Genomic DNA, 18,514 nt, shown 5'->3' on the forward strand with positions numbered 1-18,514 from the left:
ACCACATGAGTCATGCTAATTCACTCTTTTTCCCATTCCCTTTGGCACAGTTGTTCAATGCAATTGCCATTGACACACACTTGAACTACATTCCTATATCTTTTGACATTTTTAATTTTAAATATAGGCTGAAGAAATACATGTATTTCTCAAATGTTTCTTGTTCCACTCAAAATGAAAGAGGATATTTCCATTCTATACTCTGGAAGAAATTAATCAAACGCTTTCATTTTTTGCACCAAGGTGAAATTCTAAAATAAATAAGCAGACTCAATTACTATTCAGTTTGTTACAGTTCTGTGGTACAGCATGACCAGTAATCTCTTTATTCTAAAAATTGCAGGAGTCTAGTGACTATAAATAAATTAGGAGATCCAAGTCTGAAATAGAAAGAATTCTAGTATGTTCTTGGAAGAATTCAGCAGTCCTCACTTGCCAGATCCATAAATTACTCTAGATAACACCCTACATTCAAGTTTAATATTTAAGCTTTGAAATACAACATTGGTTAACATACTCAAGTGAGTCTAATCACTACCAATTCACTAGTGAGGATGACAAAATCATCAGAGACAGCAACAAGATAAAAATTAGGGTTTCCAAAGTGTTGTATTTAAAAATGCTGTAAGGGAGCATTTTTAACTTGCGGAGCGTTTCAGAGAACACCTCTGGGACACCCGGACCAACCAACCCAACCACCCTGTGGCTCAACATTTCAACTCCCCCTCCCACTCCACCAAGGATATGCAGGTCTTTGGACTCCTCCATCGCCAGACCACAACAAAACGACGGTTGGAGGAAGAGCGCCTCACCTTCCGCCTAGGAACCCTCCAACCACATGGGATGAACTCGGATTTCACCAGTTTCCTCATTTCCCCTCCCCCCACCTTGTCTCAGTCAAATCCATCGAATTCAGCATCGCCTTCCTAACCTGCAATCTTCTTCCTGACCTCTCCGCCCCCACCCCAGTCTGACCTATCACCCTCACCTTGACCTCTTTCCACCTATCACATTTCCAACGCCCCTCCCCCAAGTCCCTCCTTCCTACCTTTTATCTTAGCCTGCTGGACAAACTTTCCTCATTCCTGAAGAAGGGCTTATGCCCGAAACGTCGATTCTCCTGTTCCCTGGATGCTGCCTGACCTGCTGCGCTTTTCCAGCAACACATTTTCAGCTCTGATCTCCAGCATCTGCAGACCTCACTTTCTCCTCAAAGTTTTGCACCTCCTCTAGTAGGTACATCCATATACTGAATCAGAAAATTGTCTTGTACGCACTTAAGAAATTCCTGTCCATCTAAACCTTTAACACTCTGGAAGTTCCAGTCAATGTTTGGAAAGTTAAAAGCCCCTACCATAACCACCCTATTATTCTTATAGATAGCTGAGATCTCCTTACAAGTTTGTTTCTCAATTTCCCTCTGACTATTTGGGGGTCTATAATACAATCCCAATAAGGTGATCATCCCTTTCTTATTTCTCAGTTCCACCCAAATAACTTCCCTCGATGTATTTCTGGGAATATCCTCCCTCAGCACAGCTGTAATGTGATCGCTGAGAACTGTACACAAAAAAAAGTAAGTTTTCGTTTCTAATCAGCATTGAGTTATTTCTTTGAAGAGAGGATTGGAAATGGAACATACGAAACCAAAATTGGAAAGGGTGTCAGTATCTACCTAATTCAACAACACCTTTCAAAGCAAATAATACCTGAAAAGCTTACACTGACATTTTGAGTTCTTTCCTTTAGAAGAGTATCTTCATACTATGAGGATTGAGGGTGGACTTTAGTACAAATTCCCAAAGCAACATGAAGAACGTAAGGTTATTTTTCAACTTGGAGATATTTTATATACTGCATAGATTAAGGTCAAATTACAGGAAAAACAGAACCCACCATTAGATTAACAGGCTATATATCATTTGGAAAGGCCAAGTGGGTGATTGTCCTACAGAGGCAAAGGTTTCTAATGTTCCTGGCAATAAATCTGATAATCAATTGATTAAAATATACTCCCAAATTCCATTTATAAGTGATTTGATGTTGGGCCTGATAGCAGTAATACATAATTCATTGAAATGAATATCAGGAATGGGCCGATTTAATTGGTTAAAATTAGCAAATGAACAAATGTTAGTAATTAAGGAAGAAATGATGGCAGGGTTAACTGGTGTGGACTATGAACGTTTAGCAGGAAAGATGCTTGAGGAACAATATACACTGTAAATAGTTTATGACTCACACCAAAGATATATCCCAGTAAGGAAGGAGGATTGTAGGAAGGGGATAAAGCACCGTAGTTAGCCAAGGAAGTTAGGGTAGGATCAAATTGCAAGAAACTACAAACAATATGGCAAAGATTAGTGGTAACCAAGATATTGGGAAAGTTTTAAAATACCAACAAGAAAATGACCAAAATAGGAAGAAAATAAATGTGCGAATAATTTAAAAACTGACAGTCATCAGTTTTCATAAAGACACTAATAACATTCCAACAATACTAAACAATTAAGGACGAAAAAGAAAGAAGAAATAAATTCAATAATCAGTGAAAAAGTATAATGGAAACTAATAGGACCAAAGACCGATAAGTTTCCTGGACTGGCGGGTTGCACCCTAGGATATTAAAGGAAGTAGCTATAGAGATAGTGGAAGCACTGCTAGTAATCTTCCAAGAATCCATGGATTTTGGCAAAGTCCCAGAGGATTAGAAGACTGTCAATGTAACCTTTCATTCAAAAAGGCAAGGAGACAAAAAAGGTAACTATAAGCTAGTCATAACAGAACATTTAGAAATACATCATATCATTTAAAACTTACACAACACCAGGTTATAGTCCAACATGTTTATTTGGAAACATTAGCTTTTGGAGCGCTGCTCCTTCATCAGGTGGTTGTGGAGTATAAGATCATAAGACAAAGAATTTATAGCAAAAGTTTACAGTTTGATATAACTGAAATTATACATTGAAAAAGATATGGGTTGTTTGTTAAGTCTCTCATATTTTAGAATGACCACATTAGTTTCAGGTCTTTCATGTGTAAATCCCAGAATTTGTTTTAAAAGTTACATTCTATGAGGCTACGGTAATGGATGAATGGACACTGGACAACAAACAACAGACAGGAGTGTTCTCTGCCAGTCGGGGAACACTTCAGCGGTCCAGACGTTCGACCTTGGACCTTCGGGTGACCATCTTCCAAGGCAGACTTTGGGACCGACAACAATGCAAAGTGGCCGAGCAGAGGCTGATAGTCAAGTTCAGTACCCATGGGGATGGCCGCAATTGGGACCTTGGGTTCATGTCACACACACTATGGACCCATACACTCACGCAGACCCTCTCTCATACGCTCACAAATACATACCCACACGTGCACCCTCTCACAGACTTATACCACTTTACACTCGCACTCTCACACACACTCATATCTCCCCCACACACACCCACATGAATATAAGTTTGTGGGGTGAATTTGTACTTGCAGAATTATATTTTATTTTATTCAAAAACTGCATGAATCCATGTAAGATACTGTATATCCTTTTTTTTAGAAATAGAATCAGCCTGAACATTGGGGAACAGACTGCCTCACACAGGGCACCTTCATCTGAGACGACATGATGCCTGGTGTTAAAGTTCACTTGAGAATGCAACTTCAAAAAAAGTTCTGGGGTTTACATAAGGAAGAACTGAAACCAACATAATCATTCTAAAATATGAGTGACTTAAACAACCTAGGTCTTTTTTCAATATATAATTTCAGTTGCATCACACTTTAAACTATTAGGTTTTAAGCAGGTAGGTTTACTTTAATTGGTGAAAGCATTGCCTTGAGAAATGAACCAGTAAACGTCTGTAAAGAGCACATCCTTCTATATTATTATATGTAGGTTCCAGTTCATGCAAGTGGATCAGATATACTTTAGTTGTTAGCTGAATAGCAAATGCTGTCCAATCACAGAATCACATTTCATGCTGTATATGGTTTTCAGTTCTGCAAACATGGGCTGGTTACATACTTATTTGGCAGCACTATTTGATGAATAATTCTTCATCCATTCGTCCATTCTTCATTTGCAGGCCTGTGAAGATGTCTCCACTTCCTCCTCAGAACTCAGCTTTTAAAAATAAAAACATGTTGGAATCCCTTCAGCCTCAGCTTCAGAATGAGCTGCCTGTGCTAACTTATTTCACCCTGGGTCTGCTTCCTGAGCCTCATTTAATGAAGAAATGTCAAATAACTCTTTTGAGCTATGCTCATTCTCAACTAAAGTTGGTGCTACCTTCACACCTGCTTGCAGTATTACTGTGACCTCTGGTGATGGACTTTGTTTAGCCATTGCTCTGGTTACTATACATCAGGGAAAAGCACCCAGAACCTGTTCCTGCAACTATTATATCTCTTTAACCTCACTTGAACTTGCTGTGATTCGACGAACCTGTGATTTTCACTCACCAAATAACTCCCTAGAAGTAATTCAATTCCATCTACACGTAATTTATTAACTATCCCAATGACCCCTTATCTAGTCAACAAATCATACTCCAACTGTACCTTGTACAACGGAACTGGGATATGTTCTCCACCTATCCCATTTACCATCATTTTGGCATTCAGGTAGGTTGACTTTAATTGGTGGAAGCATTGCCTTGAGAAATGAACTAGTAAATGTCTGTAAAGAGCAGAGCCTTCTATATTAATATATGTAGGTTCCAGTTCATGAAAGTGGAGATAAAGCAAAATCCTTCTCCAACATAAGACTTTGCATAGGTCCCTAAAATTCTGTGTTATTGTTAAATTTTAACCTGCAGCATTGCATGCTTGTGTTTCAATGAGAGACCACCTTATTTAATATGTAAAAAAATGTGATCATTCAGTCAGATTTCAGTTTGGAATCTAACTTGCCCAGTAATATCAGATGGAATCATAACAAATTTTGAATCAGTTCCACTCTCTCCATTGTTTAAGTAGTGAGTGTACGGTAAGTCCAAATCCATCAATAGCATGTTTAAAAGTGTCCAGTAGATCCCAATTTTGATTTGGAAACAATATTTTGTTTTCAGTGACTGCAGCTGATCAACAGATCTCTGCTTCCAGCTGGTTTAAAATTTAGCAGTTTAATATGAAAGAAATCCACATAAAACATTGTACAGAAACACATTTAAAATTTTAAAAAGTGATTAACTAGTCCTCTGTTGCGTTCTGCTGACTACATTTGGTGTAATGAACTTTTTAAAAACACACAGATACTTTAGTAATCTTTTATCTTGGGACAGGATTTGGTGTTTGAGTGTTTTGTTTGGATCAAGAGTTACACAGAACAGGAGTGAAAAGGAAGTGGTTTAATAGATTCGAATTGTATTCCTGGATTGGAACTATGCGAGAGTAAGGCATGTGTTTATGCAGAGCTGACAGATTTGAGAGCAAACATTTCAACACAGTGTGAATTGCATCTTGGAAACCATTCAAAATGTAATGCTGTGACCAGGTGGGGTGGAGCCAAAATTGTGCTCTTTCATCTCTGAGAATTGGGTTCGGCTGCCTGGAGTCATCTCTGGTAGTGTCATGGGTCCCAACTAAAATGTGTTTGAAACCAAAGTGAAATTCTATGGGCGAAATTGCCTGTACTTCTAAAGGGTCAGGGATGGCAATGCAATTGAGTGAGTGGCAAAAATTCAGCATCTTGATGGCAGACAAAGGTTCTGCCATTCAGTTCTCACAGACTTTCAGGTGGGTTAGTTTGGAACCTGTTTTGCATTCATTAGCATGTCATTAATACTAATTAACATCCCAAATCACTGGAATTAAGTTTGTGGGAGAACCTTGCTCATCAAGAATGGGAAATAAAAGTCCACTCACAAACCAGATTTCTTCCCTCAAATCTTGCTGAGTCCAAACCTCTTCAAAACTAAACCTTTTCTTTGCGTAAGCACACACAATATTAGGGGTGAAAGCACTCCATGTTGTTCAGCTCATGAGAAGTCTCAAGTCATATGTAGTCAGGCTTGTTGTTGTTGTTAAATGCTAACAAGTGTTTGGGATGAAACCTGATCAAGTCAACAAGCCACATGGGCTGATAACAACAAAGCTGACCAGGGCAGTCTAGCAAGTCTGAACTTTTTAAAAAAGGCAATCTTTAGTTGTTTTGACCTTGTCACTTGCAAGCCTTTGTTGAAAACCCAACAGATGTGTCTGTGTTCCCAGTAGCAATGAGACATCAGTGAGTTGAACATGTGTGAGCAGTTGAGTGTTGTTATAGTTCCTTTTATGTTTTCAATGGCTCCAGTAGTTAGCACTGCTGCCTCACAGTGCCAGGGACCCAGATTTGATTCCATAATCATGCGATTGTCTGTACATTCTCCCCGTGTCTGCGTGGGTGCTCCGGTTTCCTCCTACAGTCCAAAGATGTGCACGCTAGCTGGATAGGCCATGCTTAATTGCCCATTGTGTCCAGGGATGTGCAAGCTAGGATGAGCGATGGGAAATAAAGGGCTACAGGGACAGGGTAGGGGTGAGTCTGGAAGAGACAGTCTTCAGAGGGTCGGGGTGGACTCGGCGGGTCAAATGGCCTGCTTCCACACTGTAGGGATTCTATGATAAGTGTGAATCTGATAGGCGTGTGAGAGGCCACTGTGAAGCCTCTGGTACTACACTGGTAGTTGCAATGATGCAATGGACATTGACAGCACGAGGTATCTGTTGGAGATCCCTGGTATCCAACCTCCTCTGTGATAGTCGCTGCAGCAGTAACCTGACAATGCTAATTCGAATTATGAGAACATGCTATGTTGAGTAGAGAATGACATAAACCGTAGCAGAGAACAGTAGATCATCCATTCTTTTGTGGCACAGGAACCACCAATAGGCATTGACCTCTGCAGCCACCTCTGTCCCAGCTGCCGTCATCAGTTGAGATAGTTCTCTTGCTGCTGTCCCTGGTGTCACACGTGGCTAGGGTGAGTGGGGTTGATAAGCGGAGGCTGACTGATGGTCCTATATTGCAGAAAGTGAAGTGATCTTTCCAGTGATCTTTTAAAGATGTACGCCATGGTCCTAGCAGGGGAAGAACTTATTGGCATTTTACTCAAATAGGCATACATAACACGATAAGAAGAACGTAACTGTGTATGTAGGTATATGCTGAGAGATCTAAGAAAATGGACAACTAAAATATTATAGCTGTTTTAAGCTGTGTTTCTCTGAAGTCACTACTAATTGCATTTTTTAAGCAGAAGAGGTTTATGCACCTCACCCATAAAGCAATTAGTTGTCAATGTGACTCAGTTGTTAGCATTCTTGTATCTTACAGAAAGTCATGAAATCAAGTCCCATTCAAAAGACAAAAACTGAAGTGCATCTGTGGAGACAGAAACAAGAGTTAACTCTGAACTCTGTTCCTGGCAGTGAAGGGGAGAAAGAATGGGGAGGAAATTCAGACTATTTGCCTTATGTAGGAAGAGGGAAAAACACTTTGGAGTGGAGGAAGAATGAGTGCCAGGATTAACTGAAGGAGTAGGAAGGGATGGTGACAACTTAAAACTGGGGATGGGGTTTGAGTTGTGAATCTTTAACTGCTAACAATTATTTTACTTTTACAACCTGTGAATATCTGTAATGACAAAAAGATTTTTGCCACATTTGTTAACGTATCTTCCTCAGCATTGCCTTGACGTGAAATTTATTTTGAAAACTTAGTTTTGTACTTGTCTATCCTCTAGAATACTAAACTAGTGAGTTAAGGTCTTGATCCCAAGAAAACAATCTAACAACAAACCAAACAAAGAAATTTACTGGTGTACCCATACTCTAGAAACAAGTTTAACAGATGGTAATTTGTAATCCTACACTATTAAAGTGTGTAGTGTAAATCTCTCAAAACAACAACTATCTTGAAATTGTTTCCAAGTTTGGACGGTTTTATTGGTGATCAAACCATTGAGTAAATCACCACACAGCTTCAAATTAAGTCACATTTGGATAGAGATATGGTATAATTCATTTGACTTTATTCAGTAAATCCAAGACTGCCCCAAGCTGACACTTTTTTTTTTCACGAGGTCTCAGGTTCTACAAATGTTCCCATACTTGCCAGTTGAAAAAATAATGACTGACTTTGAAAGTCTGTGTGTTTAGTTTTGGGTTGGGGGTGCAGGAGGGCAAGTGTCTGGCAAACCAAGAGAATTCAATATCTTTGTCAATTGACTGCAGAAAAAATCATCTTATTGTCGGATTTGATGTTTTCACCACACTTGAGAGTTTCTTATGCTTATACTTAAACATTTATTGTGGGTGTAGGAGAGCTGAATCATTAAATAATTCCCGGCCATACATTCACCTGTGGGTTTGAATTCAGTCCAGAGAAGCTGGAATGGTATTCTGTCTGACTATTGCTCTCTCTAATGATATTTAGAAGGGGAACAGAACACACCGCTATGGTTTTCCTCTTCTTACGATAACACTTTCCTACTTTGTTTACTGACATGAGATAAATCAATATTCAGACAAAGAAAAGAATGTAAGGCTTTCACTACTTAAACCACCCAATTAGTTAAACAGCAGTAAACACTTGCCGTGGCCATTATTTTCAACAACAAGGTTATTACTTAAAATAAGTGCGTAAATATTTCAGATAGATACACATGCTCCACAAGGGGTCTTCGCTTTGCTTAGTTGCAATTACCTACAATAGCTCTCAGCTATGAAGCAACATGAGAAATTTGCCTGAAGAGAAGCTGGGAAAAGTTGACTGATCTCTGTGGATAGCATGAGTGGTTAGCACTGCTGCCTCACAGTACTAGAGACCCAGGTTCAATTCCTGCCTCAGGCAACTGTCTGTGTGGAGTTTGCACATTCTCCCTGTGTCTGCATTGGGAATGGGTCTGGGTGGATTGCTCTTCGGAGGGTTGGTGTGGACTTGTTGGGCCAAAGGGCCTGTTTCCACACTGCAAGTAATCTAATCTATAGCTGAATTATATTGCATAATCTGAGACAGTGGAGGCACTACAACTAACCATTTATAATGCTGATTTTCTTGTATTTTTCTCCAGTGCAAGTTCTACATAGCACTGTATAACTTTTTCCCAGTGCTCAGACTGACAGGAGAAGCACCTAGAATTGTAAAGTTACTTGCATTTAAAATTAGAATGGATTATTTACAGTGTGGAAACAGGCCCTTCGGCCCAACATGTCCATACCAACCCTCCGAAGAGCAGCCCACCCAGACTCATTCCCCTACACCTAACACTACGGACAAGTTAGCGTGGCCAATTCACCTAACCTGCACGTTTTTGAACTGTGGGAGGAAACCGGAGCACCCAGAGGAAACCCACGCAGACATGGGGAGAACATGCAAACTCCACGCAGACAGTAACTCGAGGCAGGAATTGAACCCGGGTCTCTGGCGCTGTGAGACACCATGCCACCCACAGTACTCAGTGACAAGTGATATTAATGGGCTATCAAAAGCTAATAGTAGGAAAATTGTGTTAGCACCAAGTCCACTTTAAGTGCTGGGTACTGCAGTTACTTTTTTCAGATCACTGTTATGTGTCATTTTTGAAACTTGTTTTCATTAAATTGGGAAAAAAAAGGAATTTCATTGTTGTGGTTCTGTTCGCCGAGCTGGAAGTTTTTGTTGCAAACGTTTCGTCCCCTGGCTAGGCGACACCATCAGTGCTTGGGAGCCTCCTGCGAAGCGCTTCTTTGATGTTTCCTCCGGTGTTTATGGTGGTCTGTCCCTTCCGCTTCCGGTTGTCAGTTTCAGCTGTCCGCTGTAGTGGTTGGTATATTGGGTCCAGGTCCATGGTATTTTTGCAAGGACTGCACAAAACACTATATAGGACAAACAGGAAGACAGCTAACAATCCGCATACATGAACATCAACTAGCCACGAAACGACACGACCAGCTATCCTTAGTAGCCACACACGCAGACAACAAGCACCATGAATTCGACTGGGACAACACTACTATCATAGGGCAAGCCAGACAGAGAACAGCCAGGGAATTCCTAGAGGCATGGCATTCATCCACAAACTCCATCAACAAACACATCGACCTGGACCCAATATACCAACCACTACAGTGGACAGCTGAAACTGACAACCGGAAGCGGCAGGGACAGACCACTATAAACACCGGAGGAAACATCAAAGAAGCGCTTCGCAGGAGGCTCCCAAGCACTGATGATGTCGCCTAGCCAGGGGACGAAACGTTTGCAACAAAAACTTCCAGCTCGGCGAACAGAACCACAACGAGCACCTGAGCTACAAATCTTCGCACAAACTTTGAAAAGGAATTTCATGTTTTGTCAAAAAAAACTATTAGCAAACCTTTCATAATTTCCATGCAGTTAACAAGCTGTTTATTGTACACAAACGATGAAAAAATGATTCCAATCTTTGTGAAAAATTTAAAAATATATTTTCAATGGTATAACACACAAGGATTTGTATGAAACATGTCCATTATGTTCATTAAAATGTAATGCACAGTATTATTACTGTAATACTCTGTGTTTATTTCTATATTTCAATGGTGTTTGGCTTCCATATATTCTTATTCTCTGAAAGACTTTTTTAAAAGTTCGAATTGTTTTTAAAAATGTCACAGTGAAGGGGACAAGCACATAAAAATGCAAGCACTAGTCAAAGAACTGTACTTCTTTAAGTGTTTATTTCCTCGTACTTATTTTTGTACAGGGCTAATCCTTACCAGCAGGATGAAGTATTTTTAGTGTTCTCTGTTGCTAATGAACACTATTCATTCTTATCTGATTTACAGACTACAGACTTCTCTTTTCTTCGCTTCAGTATGCTTCATTATTTATGCAGTAAAGATTATAAAGTCGAATCAGTTGAGCTATGTTGTAGATTAACTTTATGATTGATTGCTCCAGATTTCGCACTGGTAGTTTCTGTGAAACTGTCAGTGTTTATCCTCATTACTTCTGAAACACAGTCACTTCCACACATGCGCAGTTAGTACAAAGGTTGCCGTCAAAAATTCATATTTCTCCAGATGTTGTACTGTTGATCAATTAGAAATCACTGAACTGTTTAGACCATCCTCTTTATGTTATTAGTCTCATGTTAAAAATCCTTGAAATAATTACACCTTGTAAAATGAGGTGTAACCGGGCTTTAGATATTGTACTACATTCAATATCTCTGATGAAAATTCCTTCTGATATTGGTAACTAATTGATCATTTCAGGAATGTCAAATTCCTCCATGACAAAAAAATACTTTCAAACCAATATTTTTTTGAAAAAGTTTATTTCTCATACTTCAGCTTCTAATTGATTCTCGCGTATCTGATTGAATAATTGACTGCTTTGAGAAATTGTTACTTTAAAATGAAGAATAATCACTGTGTCTTATATCCTGGTTTGCTATCTAAGACTATTTCAATAAGAATGGCTATTGACTCTTCACAGGTGAATCTGTCCCCAAACCCAACAATGAAAAAGCTGGCTGGATCAAGTAACAATTAAGTACTCAATGCTGAACAGCCAGCTTCCTGCCTTGCCACTGAGGTCCAAGAAACAATGAGAAGTTATGATTTTTGGACGGAGTATCTTGAGATGAGGTTTCCAGGGCAAAAGAAAGAGTCAAGAGTCAAAGGCATGGGCTGTGGGATTGCTTATAGCCTGTCATGCTTGCTCCCCAGTGCTCCAATATTGGAGCACATAGACGCACCCACTAACCCAGTAATCAGGCTTCCTGTATTTCACTGTTGAGAAATCAGCTACTTTGTTTGCCTGCCAGGAAAGCAGATAACTGGCCAATTGTTAGTCAAGGGTCTTATGTAACCATTAACTGACCACTTAGTGACCGTAATTGATGGCACCGTGATGGTCACCGTGAACTTTCTCACAAATGCATTTAATTGATGGTGTGGCAAGCAGGCAGCAACTCATCCAATTATTTGCTCTGCTTTCCACCTCCATGCAAGTAAAAAGCGTCTGTCCAAAGATGTTCCAAGTGAAATGGCTTTGCACAGAAACTGGGAATCATTAATCGCTGTTCTGTTAAATTTAAGATGACATGTGGGCCTCCGTAGTGACCTGGAGTGGTCACTATTCAGCTGCCATTTCACCAGTCTGGTGCCCGCACTTGAAAATCAGCACCAGAGCCTCCAGCTTGCTTTTCCAGAACTAAAGCAATTACATTATCATGCCCATTACTGGAAGGGAGAGAAGTTTCTGGAAAATCTATCCTCATTTCTTCATTTAATTAGCTGAAACTCAAGAATATTTATCTAATCTTAACTGTACAATGTATGGTGTACATTATGTTATTTTTACCTCTAGTTCATCCCTACAACTATTAGTTCAGTTCCATATCGACATAGTAATCCTATGAAATCATGGGATACTTTCTGAACATTTCGTTCTAGTCCTCACCAACAAACAATAAATCAACATGAAAAGAATCCGCGGCTTGCCAAAATCGTTGATGGACTCATATGAACATAAAACACATATACTTACGTGCAAAGTTCTATTTGAAATTTATTGTATGTCTGACTAAATGTCCTTATCATTGCAAAGAACAGGTCTGTAATAGATTACCACCATTTCAGCTATTTGAACTGTTTGTAATATTATCCATAATACTTTAGTTCTTAACTGTGTTCTTGAGAAAGGCATACACTAAGCAGTATCATTGCAGATGGTTAAGCCAAACAGATACTTAAGGGGCTTGACAGTGTAAATGCTGTTGGATTTTTCTCTTATGGGAGCCTAGGGCTAGAAGGCTTAGTCCCAGAATTAAAGGGTGCAAATTTAAGACTGAGATGAAGGGGAATTTCCTTTGTCAGAGAGTTGAGTTCTTTGGAACTCCCTAACATGGAGATGTGGGAATAGAGACGTCATGCATATTTAAGGTTGAAATATTTATATTCTCCATCAGTAAGCTTATGGGGTAAGGGTTCTGGGGTAAGGGCAGGGAAATGGACACGAGGAACATCAGATCAACCATGATCCTATTGAATGGTGGGAATAGAGGCCAAATGGCTTACTCCTGTTCCTCTTTCTTATGTACTTGTAGTCTAAACGTAGCAATGATTTGGCTGGTTATTAGGATTTGAGAGTTAATTACTAAATATACTGACAAGGTGGTATGTTTGTTGTATTGATCACCAACACACACTAGAGCAAAGCTGAGATTGCCCCCAGAAAAGACATACCCAGCCACTAATAAGGTGTTTATCGGACTGGATTAGATTCAAATTTTAGGTTGCAACAATGGAACTTCTTACATTCTTTATTGTCCTAATTGAACATATAAAGCAATGCTCCCATGAATTGCTTTTGTATTAAAGGAAACTCCATGATGAGCCCCTGGTAAATAAATCACAGATGTGTGTGATGTCAAACATGTTCAATACAGCATACACATGGAAAATGTTCAGAAACAAAGAGCAGATTTCACTGTTAAAAAAAAGTTAGAGTAACGTATGCAGACATTAACATGCTAATTTTCCAGCAACTTGTAGTAAGAGATACCTCATCGTTTGCATATTGCAACAAGTTGATCATCAATTTGCACTGGTCTGTCATTAAGTTTTGAAAAGTGATACCTTGAATTTTATCTCTCAGTCATTTAATGAAGTTATAGAGTCATAGAATCAAACAGCATGGAAACAGGCCCTTCACTCCAATTAATCCACGCCAACCATGTTCCCAAACTAAACTAGTCCTACCTGCTTACCTTTGGCCCATATTCCTCCACACTTATTCAAATGTCTTTCAAACATTGCAACTGTACTTGCATCCACCACTTCCTCTGGCAGTTCAATCCACACACGAACCACTTTCTATGTAAAAGAATTGTCCCTCACATCCTTTTTAAAACTTTCTCCTCTCACCTTAAAAATATGCTCCTTAGTTTTGAACTCCCCCAACTTAGGGAAAGACCTTTGCTATTCACTTTATCTCCGCCCTTCATGATTTTATAAACCTCTATGAGGTTAACTCTGAACCTCCTATGCTGCATTGGAAAACGTTCCAGCCTATTTTTATATCTCAGACCCTCCATAACCTGCAACATCCTGGTAGATCTTTTCTGAGCCCTCTCCAATTATTGCAGTTGCACATGAATTATTAACTAAACTTGCTCGAGAAAGTTAAAGCTAGTAATTGATAGCGTAAGCAACTCATGAATGAAATAATAAGAATTTCTGATAGGCTAATGTCTTTGCCCAGAAAATGAGCAAGTGAATGTTAGAATTCATTTGATGTGAGCTGTTTTCATATATTTAAAAATGCTAACTGTTAATTATTTTCTTAACTTGTCTTTAAGAAATTTTAAAATGATCTTAATCCAATATTCTCCTCCTCTTTAGTTGACTTTGTAAGCCATTGAGTTCACTCACTACAATTAATGCTCCTGAACTCACCCTCTGCCTCAATCCAACCTCTTTATTTCTCAATCTTTAACTCCCATTGATGAGGAGATTGCTTGTTTATCCTGATGTTCACCGTTGTCTCAGCTGCCCTGTTGACCTGAATATGCTTTTATCAGTTTATACTTATAGTATACTTATATTTTGCTGAGGGCAAAATGTTCTGAAACCTAAGCATGCTAAGCTAGTTCTACTAAAAAGGGCACCCTCTAAGATGTCCTATCCAGCAAAACCTGGCTGTACGATTTTCACTTAGTCTGACCATATGTCAGTAATCATTGTGGTATTAATGACCATTTGTGCTGGAGCAGTATGGCTTTGGGTATGGAATTGCCTGAATATTTTGAACCCCAGATCAATGAATGCCAAGATATAGCTCAGAAAGGAAGACATTTGTCAATTATATACTATTAATACGTTCATTTAATGATCCACCTACAGCCAGTGATCCAGTCTACTGACATTCTGATGTTACCATTCAGCTGATAACATATAATTGATGTTTGCAGGAAATGTTGGTTTCCCTGTGCAACAGCAGTCTGTTATATTTTGTTGAACAGAATCCAATGTAAATTTAGAATGGCAATACAATACAGTTCACTGAACAGTTTAATTAGACTTGACTCTATCATACTGTGAAGCAGCACTTTCTTCCTGTTTTCAACGGGCAATTGGACTATTCGACATAACCGATAAGTGTAATGGAGCAAAAACAGGTTTCTAAGGAAAGACTCAGGAATAATGTCCTAAGTAAGCAGAGGGTGGAAACTTGGAAGAAGTGATGCTCTGCCAGCTCAAGAAGGGTCATAAGCTTATGGTGCCACAAATGCTAGCTCCTTCCTAAAGATAGTGATGTTGTAAAGCTTTGAGGATTTCCACAGATGTTGTTCTTATGATATATTGTAACAAATAACAGTATGCCAATCAAACTTTAGATCAGTGTTTTTAGTGATTAACTACTAAAATCACTAAATGAACAAAAGTATTTTTGTTCTGGGCAAGGGGTCGAATGATATTTAAACATGTTGATGTGGACATTGATGAAAGGAAATGGGATTAAGTTCCCATGATGCTGATGTATTCTCAGCGAGGGATTCTTCAACGTACTCTGATAGCTTTTGGCAATACTTTAGAAATGGTTCTGTTTTCAGCTATTTGTCATCCTTCAATTAAGTACTACAGAATTTGCAGTGTACAAAAGATTATGTTTTTTGATTAAAAATGAATCACAGAGAAAATAAGTCTTCATAATTCTGAAACCCATCAAGAAATAGAAGAAATACATTCAATGGATTTTGACAATGTTGCTGATTTCTATAGTAGCATCTTGCACTTTAAAATAACTATTCAGAATAGGTAGTCACAGAGATATTGTTATATACAGTGATCCTTATTTCCATTAAAAATTTATATACTGTATATCCCATTATTGGCCCTGTTCTTGACTTGAAAGTGAAAAGTGGCCAGGAATAAGGAAATGATTACCAACTGCTTACTGTTGCATATTTGAGTTGTATAACTGGATCAACTAGATGGAAATTGGTGTTTTAGTGATTTAAAATATTGTCCTTTCACTTTTGGGGATGTAATTTGAATGCAGCCAAAATTGTTTGGATAGAAAACCTTTGACTTTGCACATTTGAAATGAATCCAGATAATCTCAATTCTATTGGCGTTGTTTGTAAAAGAGTGCTGTCATAACCTGATATTAATGGGCATTAAATCAACAGTATGACACCAAGATAGCTGGCATGAGAAAGTGAAGTGCTAATCTCACACAGAGTTCGGTTTTAGTTAGCTTTGTTGAAATGGTGCAAAAAAAATATTGGATCTAGCAAGTTTCCTGCAACATCAGATGTCATACAGTTGCCATAAAAAAACTTTGTTGATAATGCAAAATAGTTTTTAATTTTTAAAAAAGGAGAAAGAAGGGATTTTCTGGCAGGGATTAACAACCAATAGCCAAATGCAAGAGAAACAATCATCCTTCAATTGACTACTAGATAAATGCCTGTCAAAGGAGATGACCCCGAGCTGACCTCAGGCCCTATTTACATAACATATGTTACATATCCTTAAAGGAATACTATCCCAGTTTAGTAGCAGAATGATACATTGCAAATGAAAGGACTAAAAATTTTCCTATTCTCAATTAATCCAGTCCTTGACATGATCTATTGCAGATATATATTTTAAAAATAAAGAAGATATGAAAAATGGCAGCAGAGTTAAATCGTTTTTGTGATACAGCCAAACATATTCAATATATTACAAGCTTGACAACAATTTTATCCTGTTTGCAATTGATTCTGAATACCATGTTTGTTCCTGTAGTATGCTTCAACCCTGTAATGATACACCCCTTTCAGGACATGCCTACTGTTAATGGATCCAAATTTCGCACACTGCATTGAACATCACTTTTGCAATGTTGCTTTAATATATACCGTATATATGTATGAGAAATTTGATTTAGATATTACAGGGGTGAGTGGAGATTCAAACAGCAATCCCAGATGTCTGAGTTTCCCCACAACCTGCTGAAACCTCATTTCCAAAACCCCTGACACCCTCCCCTCATCATCACAACCCAAAACGTGAACTACTGTAGTCTGTTGCTTCCACATTGCAGCCTGCTCATCTGAAGCAATTCTGTGGCTCACTTAGATTATTTTTGTGATTGCAACCCAATGTATATTCCAAGCTTATGAAGGATTTCCCATTTCCCAGATTACACTGAATCTACCTGAAGCTGTCGGCCTCTGCTTAACCAGCACCTTAGATATCGCTGTCCTGGAAAGTGACCTGGTAGAAAGTCTTCTGTGTGGCCTGTTGACAATGGTGAGGATGGTAGGTCCCAACCAAACTTACACCGACCACTACAATTCACAGAAAAATAAAAAATTCTGCCCTAAATTACTGAACTGCCTCCTGGGAGTGGATGGGCTGCCTGGTCTTCAGCATACCCCTGTTGAGCTGGAAATGGATGCGTTAGCTCTGGATTAGAGACTTATACAATTTAACATAAAACCTGACCCAATTCCAACCCATCCATTTTTAGCTGTGAGGATCCATCCAATGTAATTAGCTTTGGCATGTGAAGAATCAAGTGTCGGATTTTCTTTGAACTGCGTGAACATAAAGCTCTACATCTCATGGACAATATGTCAGCATATCTTCAAGAGATATGCTCATGATAGCACCACTGTATCACTTCATGTGACCTGACAGTACAAAAGATTACAATCTCCATTTTGAATGGGATCAGCTGTAATAAATACCAATTGGATTCTTCAATTCCACAGTATCCAAGTTTAATTTCTTATATTACAAATGATAAGAATGGTTGCATCCAATAAATATGTTGCTGGAGGCAAAACCAAATCAGATCTAATTGTATCAGTTCTTTTTCAAATAGTAGCATTATATTTCTGTTTATGTAGTTGCAGAAAAGTAATGCCAATCCTGAGAACAGTAGACCATTTGGTGGCTTGCACTGTGTGTATGTTGAACTTTTGATGGCCTCCATGTACACTCTTGTCATTTACTTTGAAGTGGGGGTGTGAAGTTTAGCCATTAATATCGATGACTCACTTATGAAGAATTGTTCAATGTAACAAGTTTGCTTAACATAATAATGCACTGATTACCAGAATTTATTTTGTATAAAGGACAGTATGTTGTTATAAATGCAATTTTATTTTCTCCAACAAGTGTGCGCTAATACCATCATTCAGAAATTCGATTAGGGTAGGTGCTGAACTCACTGACCCAAGCCAGAAGCTAAATTAACACACAGTCAGTAGAGTAAGTTTCTTATTACAGCCTGGTCTATTGTTGTCTATGGATGTTTTATTTTGAATCCTTTGGCTCATGATCCCTCTGAGGTTCCATAAACCGGAACTCCATTAAAACATGCATTAATTTAACTAGATATGGCAGCACACAGGCAGGCAGGACTAGTTTAGTTTGGAATTATGGTCCTCCTTCCAAGGTCCCAAAGGATCCTTCCACATCCGACAGAGATTTACCTGCACTTCCACACACATCATCTATTGTGTTGTTGCTCCCGATGTGGTCTCCTCTACATTGGGAAGAG

This window comes from Chiloscyllium plagiosum, unplaced genomic scaffold, assembly GCF_037043375.1.
Source record: "Chiloscyllium plagiosum isolate Xiang-an unplaced genomic scaffold, Cpla_swu_hap1 HiC_scaffold_13, whole genome shotgun sequence".
Classification (NCBI taxonomy): domain Eukaryota; kingdom Metazoa; phylum Chordata; class Chondrichthyes; order Orectolobiformes; family Hemiscylliidae; genus Chiloscyllium; species Chiloscyllium plagiosum.